The 16,682-nt window shown below is 56.8% G+C and overlaps 1 protein-coding gene across 2 annotated transcripts in view; it reads left to right on the top strand.

The window, feature by feature from the left end:
* The window catches only part of GRK5 (G protein-coupled receptor kinase 5), a 196,954-nt gene that overhangs the window by 57,836 nt on the left and 122,436 nt on the right, over positions 1 to 16,682 (top strand). The window lies entirely within an intron of this gene.

The raw sequence follows: 16,682 nt of genomic DNA, 5'->3' as shown, positions 1-16,682 counted from the left end.
CCTGCTCGGGGCAGACGAGCATCCTTCAGCAGACTGGCTGTGCCGCCTCCTTCCCATCCCGGTGGTCGGAGAGGAGCAGGGTGTCCGAGCTCCTGGTCCTGCCTCGGGAGCGCTCTGGAACTTTCCTTCTCTGACCCCCCGCGGCCTCTCAGGCCACATTCCCAGAGAGCCTGCAGATGAGGGTTGAGTCTGTTTGTTTTCTGAGATTTCAAAAAACATGCCTTCCCTCCTCTGACCTTCAGCAGAACTTTTTTTCCTCCGACACTTGTATTTTTAACTTCATGAGAAAATATGGTAAGGGAGCACATTTATTTTCAGAAATATCATTTTTCAAGATTTTTTTTTTAACTTAAAGGCTCTGGGGACAAGGACAGTGAGGGTGTTTGGTGCTGTGATTCAGCCTGGGGGCTGCGCGGAGCTAGAGTTGTGCATGAGTAGCTCTGGCTTGGCTCTTCCAGAGCTTGCCGCATGGCCCACCTGTGGCCCTTTTGGTCATTGTCACTACCTAGGATGTCTAGGCGCCTTGTCCTCTAAGACTTAGCCCTGGGCCACTGAGGACTTAAACAAGCTCTTCCCTCCCAGCAGGAAGTGCTGAGTCTGCATTCTGGACAGGGTGGAGGTAGCACCCTTCTTGCTGGTGGCCCTCCTCCAGCTGTGGGGGGCAAAAGATGGTCCAGCCTGCTGGCATCTGTAGACCCTGATGTCTTATCCAGTGGATGTAGGATCTGAGGCCCAGAGAGGGATGGTGACTTGAACATAGTCACACAGCAGCCTGGCTAGTGGTAGTGATAGGTGGAGAGCATCTTCCTGTATCCTGGTCTTCAGGCCAGGTGGACACTTTCCTAAGTCTTATGGCCCAGCAGTGGCTTGTTGGTGGCCTTCCTGAAGGCTGTTTTAGTGCCTTCCTGTCCCTCTGGCTTGGTTGCTGCCTGGTAGGTGGCTCCTGGTCCCAGCTGCAGGGGGCCAGGAGGCGGGCTGCAGCATGGTGGTGCTGGGGTGAGCTGGACAGTATCTTCTCCATGATCTTCACGCTTCTTGCAGAGCGATCTCTGGCGCTCTTGGAACGTTGACATTGGAGGCAGAGGAGTTGCCTCCGAGTTTCCGAAGTGTCACCAAAGCAGCAGGAAGCTCAGGGAGGTCTGTGCCCCGCTTTTAGCCGTACCCAGGTTTGGGGGGTCACCTGGAACCTGTGATAAACAGCTGTCAGGGTGCAGGCTCACTTTGGCCACTGTGGGACCGTGGGTTCCGCCCGGGGCCAGGTGCTGCCCTGGGCACGGGGCTGCTGCTCAGAGCCAGAAAGGAACCCCTGGCTCGGGCCACTGCCCACTCCTGCTCCTCGGCCTTCGGTCACCTGCGCTGGCTTCGTGAGGACAGCACCCACACTCATCCGCTCATTGGTTTTGGGTTGCTGCCTTGGCTGGTAGCAATTTGGGGGGTCTTTTGGAGAATTCTAGAAAACAAAAATCTACTTCAAACCTAGTTCTTACCCTCAGGGAATGAAAACATGCTGGAGTTACACAAAAGTCTGTTGAAGTTGCCGTTTGCTAGACAGGCAGGGTGACGGTGGCTCACTCAGCACCTCGTGGGTCACCCGCCTTTGGGTAGCTTGGAGTCCTTGCTCGGGCTAGGGCTTGCACTGTGCTCTCGGGGGCGTCACCTCAGGTCTGCCTGCGAGGGCTTGGGCAGGGATGATCTCACCGTACAGGCAAAGGAGCTAAGCCCTGGAAAAGCCAAGTTTAAACTGTCATTGGAAGTTACATGTCTGGGGCTGGCTTCTTCTCTTCCTTGAATCTTGCTGTGACCTTGTGAAACTGGGGGGAGGGACGTATTTTTACCTCCAATTAAGCAGATGGGGAACTGGAGGCCTGGGGGGTCATGTAGTGCGTCCAGCCTGAGCCCAGGTGCCTGGCTTCTCACCCGGCACGCTTTCTTCTAGCCATGCTGCTCGGCCCTGCTGCCTTTGTTTGGTGCTGGGCATTGAACCCACGGTCTTTTTACACTGAGCCACATCCCAGCCTGAGTGGCCCCCGCTCCCACGGGACAGTTGGAAACCGGCGTGCAAGGTCTGCATTCAGTGAGGAGCTGCAGGGGGCATAGAGCAATGCTTTGTGTTCCAAGGGACGTTATTTCTTGTCCACCCCTGTCCCCTAGCTGTCTCCTCTCATCCCTAAGTACATCACCCACTGTGCTGTCACTCAAGTTGGTCGTGGTGTTGGTGGGTCGGTCTCTGTACCTCGGCGCATGCCAGGTCCAAGGTGTTGGCCCAATAGGCCTCTTCTGGGCGAGGCTGGGCCTGTGCTTCTCCGCCTCCCTTGGAAGGAGACCTAGTGCCCACCTCCTCACTGCCCATTACATTGGCTGGTGGAGTGGATGGAGTGGATGGTGTGGATGGTAGCCTGGAGGCCTGACTCTGTAACTTCTGCCCCAAGGCTCAGTCAGTGCCAGGAGGGTGGGTGGGTACTGCCCCCTCCCTCCTTAGCTGACTGCAGGGTGGCAGGGGTGGGAACAATACTCTATTGTCATGTTGAACCTGAAATAGACACCTGTAGAGGAGGGCGGAGGGATGAATCTATTGTGGTCTAATGAATACAGGAGCACTCTGTCTTCCCAGGTGCTTGCCAGCTGCCGATCCCCAGGGATCTGGGAGCAGAGCATTTCCCCACAGCCCCAACCTCTGCTTTCCAGAGCCCAGAACACTGAGGGCTAGGCGCTGCAGAAGGGCCGGGACCCGGCAGCAACCCCTGCTCTGTGTGGAGCGCGTGGCCTGTGGATTTGCTCCGGACCCTGCGTGGAGGTGGAGAGGGCGCGTGGGCCTGGGTGGCAGGACAGTGTGGTGCCGGGAGAACCTTGCACAGACCCAGGTTTGCATCCAGGTCTGTCACTCGGGCATTTTTCTGAACTTTTCCTAGTCTCCTTAAAATGAGACGATAGCCTCTTTAAATGGGCAGCCTGTGACGTCTGGCCTGAGCCCGGAGATGCTCCAGGATGTGAGGACTGCACCCCTCTCGCTGCCAGGACGCAGGAGTTGGGGTGAGGGGCTGGCTTCAGGGAGTGGTTTGAATCCTGAGAGGGGACTGCCCAGGCAGGAGCTCCCTGATTGGTCATCTGGGGAATAGGGCCAAAAAGGTGACCACATATCTGCCTTTAGCCACCTATCAGGCCTGACCTGGTTTTTTCACTGAAGACTCTCTTGTTTTTTTGGGAAAGGGTGGAAACACACCCAGGGCACAAAGTAAGTGGGGCACAGGCATGGTGGGTTGTCAGACCTGGTTCCAGGCCTCTCTGTGACCAGGACTGTCCCTTTGGATCACTGGGGTCAGATGGATAGGTCAGGAGAGACTTGGATGGGTTCTAGAACTTTTGAGGTTCTAGACCAGGGATTGGCACACTCTGGCCCCCAGGCCAAATCTGGCCTGACTTCTGTTTTTATAAATCAAACCTTATTGGAACACAGCCATACCTAATTGTTTAAGTATGGTCTGTGACTGCTTTTGCTCTACAATGAAGTAGGGTTGTGTAGTCTTGGCAGAGAACATGTGCTCTGCAAAGACGAAGTCCCTTTTGTAGGAAAGCTTGCCGTCCCCAGTGCAGACCTAAAGCTTCATCAAGGCAGAAAACATATCTTGTTTCTGAGGCCCAAGATACAACACTGGGCTGGGAGAGCCACAGATAAAACTGGATGAATAAGTAGAAAACCTGTCAGGAGAACTTGGGCTTCAAGGAATTGAACTTGACTAAGAATGGTTTGAATAATGACAGGTGTTTAGCATCCTAAATAGCAAGGAGTCTGGAGCTAGGTGGCCCCAGGCCAGGCTTGCCGCTTAGCAGCACTATTAAGAATTGGGCTCCTCCCTTCTTTCTCTATCTGGATCCTCACGGTATTGGTTTGGTCCTTAGTCTTGTCCCCTTATGTGACAAAATGACTGCCACAATTCCAGGTATCATGTCTGGTCCTGTTTAAACGCCTAGCTACAGAACAGATGTTTTATCTTCTCCTATATTAGAAAGGGACTCCTTTCCAAAAGCTCCCCATCAGATTTCCCTCAGTCCCCCGGCCAGAAACATGGCCCAAATTGCAAGTCAGGCCTTTTTTCTCTCTCTTTCTTTCTTCTGCTTCCTCCTCCTCCTCCGTGGTACTTGGGATTGAACCCACGGGTTCTCTATCTATGAGACACATCCCCAGTCTCACTGAGTTGCTTAGCGCCTCACTTTTGCTGAGGCCGGAATTGAACTCATGATCTCCTGCCTCAGCCTCCTGAGCTGCTGGGATTATAGGCGTGCACCATGGCGCTGGGCTCCGGAGCTCCTCATTCTGACTTCGTGGCCTCCCAGCTGCTTTGGGCTGAGACTGTCTTTGCGTGAGTCTGCTTCCTTCCGCGGTCTGGGAAAGGCGCCCCCTTGCCTTTCTGGCAGGTTTTTCTTCCTCAGATGTTGACAGCCCCAGGCTCAGGCCTGACCCCCTCCTGTCATGCGGCGGCGCTCTGGGGAAGACGTGTGGCTGACTGGTGAGCACCTGCTACATGCTCCGCCCGTCTGTGCTGGGCACTCTCTGGTCTCCTCCAGCCCTCGGGGCACAGCTCTCCCAGGGCGGTGCCCTGCACTCATTCACTCCCCAGTTCTTTCACGATGACTGAGCGCCTACTGTGTGCCAGGTGCATCCCAGGTGCTGAGCACGACAGGCCCATTAGTGCCCCGGGGAGCTGGCAGCCGCTGGGAGGGGTCCAGCCTCACAGGAAGCAGCCGAGTGCTGAGGGTCCCTGCCTGTCACAACTGGTGGGCAGAGGCCGTACTTCCTCCCAGCACCCTCGTCTCTGCCTCTGGGACAGGCATCTCAGACATACAAGGTGTTTCCAGTGGGCCCCGTTGTTATTGTGTTTTCATCTTGTGTGTGTGTGTGGTACAGGGCTCAAACCCAGGTGTGCTTGGTCGCTGAGCTATACTGCAAGCCTTTGTTATCATCATTTTAAAATTTTGAGACAGGGTTTTACCCAGGCTGGCCTTGCACCTGTGATCCTCCTGCCTTGGCCTCCTTCGTAGCTGGATTACAGGCGTGCCTACAAGCCAGCCATGCTTGGTTCTTTCCACGTGCGCTCCTCGTCTTCACCTGGCCTCCACAAATGGCTCGGGAGGCCATCTTCTCCCTCATCTCCAAATCTGTCATCAGAAGTGGTCAGTTCTGCCTCCTTGGTGCCTGTCCCCACTGTCCCTGCCCCAGCCCTTCCTTCCTGGGCTTCCTTTCCCATCTCACGTCTGGCTCTAACACGTTCAGCCTTGCCCTCTAGTCGCAGGCTCTGTGCTCGGCTGTTCCCATGGCTAGGAACATTGCTCACCTCCAGTGACACCTTCTTCCCGGGCTCACTCCAGCCTCTGGTGCAAACACCACCTGCTACGGGCCCCCCTCAAACTGTGCCCTGCAGAGGAAGCAGCCCCGCCCTCATTGGGCACCCGGCAGCCAACTGTAGGAGTCAGCGACGGGAGTTTGGATCTTTCTTTAAACTCCAAGCGTGGTTCTCCCTAAAAAGTACCACTGACAAGGGCAAATAAGCACACCCGTGAGCCTGGTTCCGGTTGCCCAGTTCTGGGGTGAACTTGGACGTGGTCTCGCCTGCCTTTTGGCCCCCAGGATGTGTGGCCTGTGTTTGAAGGTCTAGTCCTGCGATGGATTCACCCCCAGGTCTGTAGAAACCTTCCGGGCCTTGTTTTGGGGCTATGACGTGGGGTCTGTGTAGAGAAGTGCAGGGACCAGGAGCGCACGGCTGGGTGGCTCTTCACCAGGGGGACATCGTGGACCCTCATCAAGAAGCGGTGCCCAGGAGCCCCTCCAGTCAGCAGGCTGCTTCTGCCCACCTGGAGCCCTGTGCCGTGGACACGGACGCTTGCGCTGACTCTGCGCCGCTGTGCGTTTGAGGCCCGCCGCTTGGTTGCACGCAGGTTTCCTTTATTCCTTCCTGCAGCTGAATCATGTCACTCTGTCCTCCACACACGTGGCACTCAGGGTCCCCCCGGGAGACAGGCCAGGGCTGGCTCCTCACGCTTTGTAGAGAAGGAAACCCAGGTACAGTGGGGCCGAGGCCCAGGTCACAATGTCGGCAGAGGTGGCTGGGACTGCCCCTGGGGTCTCCCCAGGTCTCCACACCCTGGAACCGAAGTGTGCGTGGACAGCCTTGGTTCCAACTTCATGAACCATGTTCTGGAATGTTCTGCTCAGTCTCACATGAGTCCTCCGTGCAGCAGCAGGAGCTAATGTCCATGTAAGCTTTTCTTTTGTAGAAACAGGAATACCTCTTGTCCTTCCGTGAACACTCCTGGATGTCCCCTCTTGTCCAGCAGGCGGGGGACAGATGAGGGACACTGGGTCTCCTTGAGCACACCCACTTTCTGACCCTGGGGTTATATGAGCTTCTTGAGCTGGGCTCCTGCTAGAAAACCTAGCCGGGATGACTCTCCCAGCAGGTTGCCCGGCGTCTCGCTGGCCTGTCCTCTGGCCTCACACGAGGGCAACGACACATGAGGGTGACTGCCTGGTCCTCAGCAAGTGCCCTCGGGCTCAGTGATGCAGACTGTCTGTCAGCCATGGACCCCACTCCTGCCCAGCCACCGACCGTCAGAGCCACTGTCCCATCTGTGCCCAACGCTGCCTTCTCTCTCTCACATGGGACATCTACCTCCAGGGACACTCGTCTCCCCTCGGTAGACAAAGACTGTGTTCCTAACTCTGGTCATTTTCTTCTGGGCCCTAAAAGTTGAGCGACTTCTCTGTCTTGGCGTGATTCTGCCTGGAGCTGTGTGGCCCCAGGGGTTGGGAGAAGGTTGTGACAGCTTAGATGGGGCGAGGGTGTCACCCACACCGTGGAGGTGACTTTGTCACACACTCCACCCCAGAGCCACTGTGGAAGGGACTTACTCTTCCTGGGAGTGGTTTGTTCCTCTGCCCTGGAAACTGACGGTGACTCTCTACTGAGCGTCTTACCCTGGGTTTTCTGAATTCTTGTGCTCTTTTGGCTGTTTAAGCTCGAAACCAAGTAGTGTGTGAGGTGCCCCCCATGTTCCCGTCCACTGAGCCTACACCCTGACCTTGGACAGGACTCTGGCCGCTGTCCTCTGTGCGGATCTCGTGTCCTCATCGGCATGTTTTGCCACTGTGGCTCCAGGAGGCGAGAAGACTCTCACTTTGCTTCAAGGAGACTTGCTTTCTTTTGAAAGGGCCAGAAAAGTAGGAACGAGGCGTTTTAGAAGCATTTCTTCATTTCCTGGCCCCGTGTCCTTGCAGGTGGGGTGGCAGGTGATGGGGCACATCTTGCCAGAGGGACGTTTGAGCCCAGGAGTTCAGGTCCCTGCGCATGAGTCCTGGTCTGGAGTGGTCCCTTGCTTTCTGGGGGGGGTGGGGCAGGTGACCGCCCCTGGCGCGCAGGGCCCGGGGCGGGGTGCTCCTGGAGCCGGTTTGGTGGGTGCAGGCTCACTCTGGGGCTCACTTGGTTCCTTTTCCTCCAGGGTGGCGTCAGGTGGAGGGTGAGGTTGGAGACCTGGGGATGTGGCAGCTTTTCTCTCAGTTCCCCCTTTGTTACCTGCTCCCCTGGGCTCGGCCCTGGGGAAACCTGGCGGTTTCAAACCAGACTGAATCAAAACAGGGCCAGAAAGCAGGAGCAGCTGCTTGAGCAGAGACCCCAGAACTCAGGGGTCTCAGGAGAGGGCGGGCCTGGCTGGCACCCTCCACAGAGTTCTGGGTTCCCTGGGGGCCCTCCTTACTGCAGTGGATGCTGTTGCTGGGTGACAGTGTCTGCCCTTCTCTCCTTCCCTCATTACCCTGCCCCAGGACCCCCACCCTAGAGGCAGTGAAGGAAGGTGGCTCAGAAGTCACTGAGTTCAGTCCTTGGCAGTTTAGAGGGGGTCCCCAAGGCTCAGAGAGGGTCTGTGACCCTCTGCAGGTTGCACAGCAAGTGGGAGGATGGGCACCATGTTTGTGAAGGGCTAGCATGTGTCTGCAGTGACCAGGGCAGTGGGTGTGGATGGTGGACTGAGAGTAAACCAGTAAATAAACTCGATTGCGTTGCTCATGAAAACCATCTGTAAGTACACGAACAAGTACTTTCAGAGGACACTGAACACTGGAGTGGAGGATCTGCGGTAGGACCAATGAGAGAATGAGGCTCCTCTGCAGGTAGAGTGTCCATGTGGGAAGGGGGCCTGTGAGCTGAGATCTCCACCAGAAGGGACGGAAGGGACCATCGGTGGAAGCACCGCCAGAGTGACTCGTGGGAGTGGGCGCAGCTGCAGGATCCACCTGGACTGGAGGAGGCCAGAGGGCCTGGAGGGATAGGGAGAGAGGCAGGCAGGTCCAGTCCCAGGAGCACGTTAATGGAGGCTTTGTGGAAGAGAATTGTAGGACCTGATATGGGATCGAACTACCCTGGCTGCTGGGTCAAGAGGGTTTGAAGGGGACGGGAGGGGCAGTGGGGGAGAGGCTGGCCAGGTCCAGAGAGCAGCCCAGGGCTGGAGGGAGGGAGGGCAGAACGGGAGAAGAGTCCAGAGCGCCTCCTGGCTTAGGGTCCTGGGACCTGCTCCTCTCCCTTTCTGTGGTGTGCCCTCCCAGCCAGCCCCATGCCCTGGCTTAGCTCTGTCCAGTGGTGCCAGCGAGGTGCTGGCCTTGCTGCTTCCATTGTTGCCTGGAGGGCCTGACTCACTGACTTTCTGGATGCAGAGGGCGGAAGGGTGTGGTGTTACCTGGAACTGAGGATAATGGAAAAGTCTGAGCTTGAACTTCATCTTTTTTTGGCTTCAGGAGCTCAGTAAGAAACTAGGCGTGACCCAGAGGCAGCTTTGCTGGCAGGGCAGGGGTGGGTCCCAGGAGGGTCGGAGCCTCTAGACTGAGCAGGGGGAAGCGCTGAGGGCTGCCCTCATGTCCTCCCCTCGGGCACAGTGCGCGCCTCTGGGTACCAGTGCGCCCGGGCTCTGTTCACCTCTCATTCCTGGATGGCAAAGTAGACGTTCTTGTTCCCATTTTGTAGGTTCAGAAATTAAGGCTCAAAGAATGTTCAGCCCAAGGTCACCCAGCTAGTGAGCGACTAGCTCACCACAGCCTCTGCCTCCAGGTTTGTGAAGGCCCTAAGCAGCTCCCAGCACCGTCACAGGGGACCACCCGCCTCCTCGCCAGCCACCGGTCTGGGAGAGAACTGACCCCACTCGTCCCCACCGGTGCTCTTCCTGAGGACCCTCCGGAGTTTGCAGAAAGAGCAGCTGTCTGTGGGGGTGCGCGGGCAATTCCCTGCCCCTCTTCCCCTTCCCGCTCCCTGCCTCCCATCCCCAGCCCTTCCTCCTTTCCATCTGTTCCCTGAACCTGTTGTCTTGCTGACCCTCTTTCTGGAAAAGTCACCAAGCGAGTTCTTCCCTTCTTGCAGGGGGAGGGGCCGCAGCTGCCTTGGCCCCAGAGCCCTCCCCTGGTCCAGGGGCCCTCCGCTACCCGCGCCCCTGGCTCCTGACAGTGGCTGGGCACGAGCCTCACTCCTGAGGTCAGGCGACTCCAAGGACTCCCTTGGCCCGTGGACGGGTGTCACGGGGGCGTTCTCGCGCTGATTGTTCTTCAGCGGGAGGCTGGGCGTCGGCGTTGTGAGGTGCCCACGCTCTCCAAACCTCACAGCTTCCTTGACCGACAGGTGACCACTGTGCCCTTAGGGGCAGCATGTGGGACTTCGATGGAACCTCGGAGCCCTGCTCTTGGGATCCAGAGCACAGCTAGCTGTAATGCTGCGCTGAGAAGGGTGAGATCCCGAAGTCACTGTGACCCAGGAAACAAATGTGTCACAGGAACGGGAGGCACAGAGGAAGACTTCCTCCCAGGCTGGTGGCCGGCCAGGAGCAGGAGCCAGCGGGCCACCCCGACCTGTCCTGTGGTGTGCCGGGCTTCCCTGTGGTGGTGGGTGGCACTTGGGTGTCCTTCAGCAGCCCTGTGTCACAAGGAGCCTGGCTGTGTGTCTGTGAGGGCACGTGTGTGACAGAGTGTGTGAGCGAGTGTGACTTGGGGTCCCCGCATCGGGTTCCTCGCTGTGAAGAGGGCGGGGTGGAGCATTGGAGCCGTGTGCCGCCCTCTGCTGTGGGAGGCCCTGCGGGCTCGGTGCAGCGCACCCTTCCCTCTTCACGGGGGCCTCCGACATCAGCACTTCCCCAGAGGGGACACCCATGAGAGGGGAAGCAGCTCCCCAAAGTTACACTGTCACAAAGGAGAGGGGGCCAGGACTGGAACCTGGGCCTGCCTGGGGCAGGAGGCCACAGGTGAAGGCATCACCTGACCCCAAGTGTGGCCAGCAGGTGGGTGCAGGTCCCGCGGTCCCTGGCCCATCGCTACCACTTCCCAGGGCAGCTGCTTCTCACAACAGAGTGAGGCTGTGGGCCATGTGTTCCCCAGGCCCGTGTGGCTGATGGACCAGGAATCAGTCTGTGGGAGCCCTGGAAAGCTGGGTGCAGTTCTCCAGGGCCTCACCTATGCAGGATACCCAGGGCCTGGCTGGGAGCCTCTGATGTCCGGCTCCCAGGGCTGGTGGCTCTTCCCTGCCTCCTTCCTTCCCTTCGAGGGCAGAGTTCCACATGGCCTGGGCCTGGGCCTGGGAGTCGCCTCTGCCCACTGACACTCAAGCATTTGCTCATTCCCAGACACCTTCAGAGGTCTGCTGCCCGTCAGGCAGCACTGGCGAGTCACTGGGGAGCAAGACGGACGTGTCCCCGTCCTCTTGGATGTGAGCCCAATAAAGTCATGAATAAATGTCTAGTGATAAATTGTACCTGCTTTTCAAAGTAAAAGATGGGACATGGCAGGGGAGAAACGTGGTAACACTGGCTTGGGATGGAGGGGGCAGTTCAGGGAAGGCCACTGAGACCCAAGACCCGAGGACCGGCCTGGAGAGCCGGGGCAGCACGGAGCGCCACTTGCACGAGGAGACTTTGTCAGGGCGTGGACAGCACTGCCCGTGGCGGCGAAGACCTGGCAGACAGCGCGTCTCAGCAGGAGAGGGCCCAGTGGGTTATTCTGGCAAAACCTGTGAATGCACATGTTTTTAAAATTTTTATTCTGTTTCTGTGAGCTTCAAATGTTTCAGTTTTACCAAATGGTTCTGGAAGTGAGAGTCTGGCAGGGGGAGTGGCGTGCGCAAGGCCCAAGGCAGAACGGGACCTTCCCAGGGGAGGCAGGGAAGGCTTGCTCAGGCCCGGAGGCCAGCCCAGCACGGGCGGGCCTGTCTGTGGTTGCAGTTCTGCTCCCATTTTCCCTGAGACCCAGGAAGGTCTGTAGGGCGTCTCTGAAGGCCTTTCCTGGTGTCGACCATCGAGGCCCACTCGTGCAGGGAGGCCTCCGGGATAAGTCGGCCCTCTGGTAGAAGCTGAAGGGTCTGGTTGACACTGCCAAGGACCGTGGTGCCTCCTCCTTTTGTGGGGGAATCTGCTGTTAAACAGGCTGGCGTGAGGTGACTCACCGTTTCCTCACTTGCCAATCATTGACACCGCTGAACGGGTCCGTTCAGCCTGAACTGTGCACATCCATGAACATCACTGCCTGGCTCTGGCTGGTGCTTCAGCTTTTGAGTCCACAGGAGGCTCCTCGGGTGCTCTCTGAGATGTGGGCAGGGCTCCTGGGCCCTGGAATATGGGTTTCAGATTGAGAGTCACTGGGTAGGTTCAGGCTTTGCTCTTCTGATGTGGGAAGGTGTCCTCTCTAAACTGAGGTCGCGCGGCCAGGGCAGGCAGCCAGGGGCCTGGCTGACATTTGCAATCCAGAGCACCTTCTCCTGGCCCTGAACATGGGTCTCAGTGTCCCCAGCCAAGACGGGCCTTGCAAGCATCTCCTGGGGGAAGACATGTTGTGTCTGATCTGGGCCCTGAGCCTGGGGGTGGGGTGGGAACTGCGGGTGTGAGAATCTGGCTGTGCAGCACCTGCAGGTGCTTCCTGCTGACATTACGCTGGGGAGCTCCCCCACCCTGCGACTCACTGGCTGCAGAGCCTGCCGGTGTCTGCTGCTGCAGGGTGCTGGGGGCCATGCAGGACCCTTCTTTGGACTGGTTTATGACAGGTGGTGGTTAGAGGGCACTGGGGTGGGGGGAGGTCACCTGAGAACTGTTCCATGACCGGCATGACTCACAGATCCTCTCTGCATCTCTGTCCCCAGCTGTTCACTGAGTGTGGCCGGCAGTCACCAAGGTTCCCCTGAGTTTGGCTGTCTGACTGTTCCAAGGCTGCTGGAGAGAGCCGGGGATAATAGTCGTCCTCATTCTTTGTTCTTAACTGTGCTAAATGCTTTTCATGCCTCAGCTTATTGACTCCTGTGTCTTTGCAGTTATAAAGGAGTCAGTGGAAGCCCAGAGAGGTTGAGTAACTTGCCCAGAGTCATGCAGTTAGTACACGATCCAGATGGAGTTTGAACCCAGTCTGACTCTGCAGCATTTGCTTCCCTTATATCCACTGCAGTAGGCTTTCATATGTCACCTTCCTTAAGGTATAAGAGACACTTTAGATGTGATCAAGTTAAGGTTCTTGAGATGGGAACATTATCCAGGTATCAAGGGTCCTTTGAAGAGGGAGGCAGAGGAGATTTGACTACTGAGAAGGTGATCAGGGTGATGCAGCTCAAGAGAGACCTGACCAGAGACTGCTGGCTTTGAAGGTAGAGGTGGGACCCCAAGTCAAGGACTTCAGGTGCTTCTAGAGGCTGGAAAAGGCCAGGAAATGGACTCCCCTGAGACCCCCTGAAAGCAGCCAGACCCGTCAACACCTTAATTTAAGCCCAGTGAATCTGGTTTATCCTTCTGACCTCCAGAACTGTTAGATGGTAAATTCATGTTGTTTGAAGCCACTCAATTTGTGGCAAGTTGTTACTGCAGCAGTAGGAAACTCATACAGTCATGTACCGTTTGCTGACTTCCTGGTGGCTGGTGAGCCTTTCTATATGCATGTTTGATTTTGAATTCCTAGGGGTAAAAACCTACCCTTTCAAATAGAGCCCTCCTTGGCCATTTTCCAACTAAAGAAGCATTCAGAGGAAATTGTTGTCATCCAGCTGTCTGCTCTGCTTACTCTGCCCCTAGGAGGGAGGAGGAGGGAGAGTGCAGAGGACAAAGGTCATGGAGAACTGGCCCAGCCTGGAGCCCGCCTCTAAGTCTCCAGCTGGGCACCGTTCTCCAGGCCTGGGTCCTGGTGAGTGGAAGCCCTGTGCCCTCTAGCCTCAGGGTCTCCCTGAGTTGTTGAGGCTGGCCTCAAACTCACAAACTTCCTGCCTCAGCTTCCCGAGTAGTTGGGATTACAGGCCTGAACTGGGGAAGGATTTCTATGGTTTGTTCAGCATCTTTTAAGTAGGTGATGCAAAAATTCTGAGAACAGAAGTAATTATTACTCACAGGGAAATGCAAATATTTTTGTGACTATCCTATGAAAAATTGGGACATTTTTCCTGAGCAAACAGTCCTGTTTATTTCTCTAACAAAATAGCCACAGTCAGGCTGCAGGGGCCAACCCACAACCCTGGGGGCGTTTCTCAGGGGACTGCTCCCCTCCCTGCCCCCATCTGCTCTTCTTAACCCAGAGGAAACATAATGAAGACACAAGTGACCGAATTTGGGCTCTGCAGAGGGGAGGGGTTACTTTTGTAGTGAAAAGTTCATTTTTGTGGGCAGATTTTCTTAACTGTGAAAGTTGGTGTAGGCAAATTATCACGAGCCCAAGAATATGTTTAAAAGTTACTTTCCTTGGAAAGACACTTGGGGAGGTTCAGGTGACTGGCTTTGAAGGGGAGGGGAGTCTGCCTCTTTGAAAGAAAGAGTGGGGGTCAGCACACACCCTGTGCCTGGCACGCGGTAGGGTCTTGAGTACACTCCCTGACTGACCCAGCACCGGGCATTTGGCTCTCATACCGGTTAGGAAACTGTGGCTCAGAGACATTGGGGATGTGGCCCGTGGTCACTCAGCTCTTGAAGTCCTGTCAGAAGTCCTGTCCTGCCCGTCTAGTGAGGGCTCTGCTCTTTCTGCAGTGTCCTAGGAGAAGGGACTCTTGGTCCAGGGTTAGGATGAGGGACCGAGTGAGCTGAGGATACACACACAAGAGGCTGTGTGTGCCCCACCCTTGCTGGGAAGGCGAAGTGTCCCATTTTCAGAAAGGAAAACCAGAGGCCCAGGTCAGACTGGGGTGTGCAGTGTGGCCGGCTGGCCTCTAAGTCCCTCTGGGAGCTGTCCCTTCCCTTCTGTTCTGCCTGCTCATCTGCTTGTCCATCCACCCATGGAAGACCCATGGAGCAGTCACCAGGGTCAAGTCAAGCAGGCCCCAGACAGCGGGTGCCTGCCCTCGGCAGGTCTGCATTCTAATGGGGTGGGGCGGGGACAGGCAGGAGGGCCAGCAGAACAGCTCAGCAGCCAGGCCTTCTGGAAGACAAGTAACTGCAGTGGAAACTGAGAACTGCAGGTCAAAGAAAGGCGGAGGGATGGGGAGCCGGGCCGGCGGCTGGGGCAGGTGCCAGGAAGGGCAATCAGACGGGTGGAGGGCAATCAGACCTCACAGAGGTGGAAACGCAGATGCGCCGCCCCTCGATTGTTTGGTTTAAAGTCATTAATTTCATACTCTACAAATCTCATTTCATTAAATTGTTTTTTGTAAAAAAGTGGTCAGGTCCGCCTCATGGAGAAGCAGAAGCTGTGCAAAACCTCAAGGGGGCCGAGGCGGTAACCCTGAGGAAGAAGGTTCAGGCAGAGGGAGCAGCCACAGCAGATGCACCAGGACACGCCCCAGTTGCAGTCTGCTTTTGTAAATTAACTTTTATTGAAATGCAGTCACACCCATTTGTTCACATGTTGTCTGTGACCCGGAGTCGTATGTGATCCTATACAGAAAAGGTTTGCTGGCTCCTGAGCCCAAGCAAAGTCCTCAGGTGGAGCGCACCTGCACTTGAAAGGGTGTGGAGTGGAGGGAGGAAGGCTAGAGGGGGAGGGGAGTGCAGAGAGTCACAGGGCGGATCGTGCAGCCCCTACATGACATCCTGTGCCACCTTCTGGTGTTGTCGGGCAGCCCTTGATAGCATGCTGTGTGCAGGTGGTGGGGTGGGGTGTAGTAGGGTAGAGATGGGGCTAGAGTGGAGTCAGAAGGCCGAGACTCGAGACCTACGGTTTGCCAGTTCACCCATCCCCAAAGCCTGGTGATGCTGGTGCTGGTGGTGAGGGAGGCAGGAAAGATGATGGAGGTGGTAGCGATGGTGGTGTAGTGGCGATGATGGTCATGATGAAGATGGGGGTGTGGTGATGCTGGTGGTGGTGGTGATGGTGGTGGTGATGGTGCTGATGGAGGTGGTAGCGATGGTGGTGTAGTGGTGATGATGGTCATGATGAAGATGGGGGTGTGGTGACGGCTCCAGTGGCACCTGTGCTGTGCTAGGTACTCTGCGTGTGTGGTGCTAATCTTCAACACAGCAACGCAAGGTGGGTAGCAGCAGCATCTTCCTGCGCAGGAGAAAACACAGAGTGGATTAACCAAGGCCACACAACTAGCTTGTGACAGGGCTGAAATAACAATGCAATGACACACTCTTTGTGTTGCAGTAAGAGACTGTGGGGCCGTGGATGTGAGAGTTCCTGGTCAACAGGAGGCTGTCCTCAGAGAGGCAGCTTTGGTAGGAAGTGGCAGGGTCAGTACAGTCCGCAGTGTATGGGTTTCCTGGGCAGGACTGTGCCAGCCTCTCCACCTCCCCCAGCCGTTCCAGAATCCTTTCTCAGGCTCAGTGTGCTGGGGAGGGGCCTGTCTCCCTGTCCCCATGGTGACCAGTTAGCGGGTCTGGTCTTGGTTTTGGTTTTCCTAATTTGAGGTTGTGGGATCCTCTGGTTGTGGCTGAGGTTTTTCTGCCCTGGAAACCCCAACTGTGGCATGACCATGAGGGGGGGCCTGGAGGTGCTGGAACCTGCCCACAGACCACAGGCCCCACATGCCCTGGGCCACACCCCACATGACCCTCACTCTGAATGGGAGGTTTTGGGTCCTTCTAGCTGAAAAACTACAGTGCCTTGGAAATTTCTGGGGTTAGAACCGTGTCTGTGCCTCCCCACGTCCAGTCCTGCAGAGCTGAGCTGCCAGGAGGCCTGGGAAGAGCTGTGGGCCCTGGTCCCGTTTGTCCACCATGACTTTTGTCTTCCTGCCTTGTGGGAAGGAAGGTGGAAGCCCCTGGCTGAACGGCCAGGCGGGCTGATAGGGCCAGCACAATTCTCCAGTCCCTGTCCCTTGCCAAGCCTCCTCCCACCATGTGGAGTTTGGGCAGGTTACTCCCTGGCCTGACTGCCCACCTCAGAGTGGAGTAGATGGAGCGGCGTGACCTAACCCTGCGTGATTTGGGCTCCATTCCCGAGTCTTGGAACGGGTTCTCCTGCATGAGAAGGGCGAGTGCCCACCCTGTGGAGAAGTTGGCGGGTCGGGCTGTGGAAAGCACCGTGGGTGGGGAGAGGCTGTGTGCCCAGACCTCCAGCGTCCCCTCCTGCCCACCCTGGGCTGCTCTGCCAGGAGGAAGGCCCTGGACACTCCTGGAGACACCAAGGTCATGGCTCCTACAAGCTCCTGGGGGTCCCTGCCCCAAGGACAGTGGACTCAGGCCACCAGAGTCCGTGGGGTAATGCCCTCTCAGGAGGCGCTGGGCCACGGTGCCTTTGCAACCCCTCCTGATAGGTTTCCCCAGAT

Source organism: Sciurus vulgaris (genome assembly GCF_902686455.1).
Source record: "Sciurus vulgaris genome assembly, chromosome: 4".
NCBI lineage: Eukaryota > Metazoa > Chordata > Mammalia > Rodentia > Sciuridae > Sciurus > Sciurus vulgaris.
This window is presented reverse-complemented; position numbering and strand designations above follow the sequence as displayed.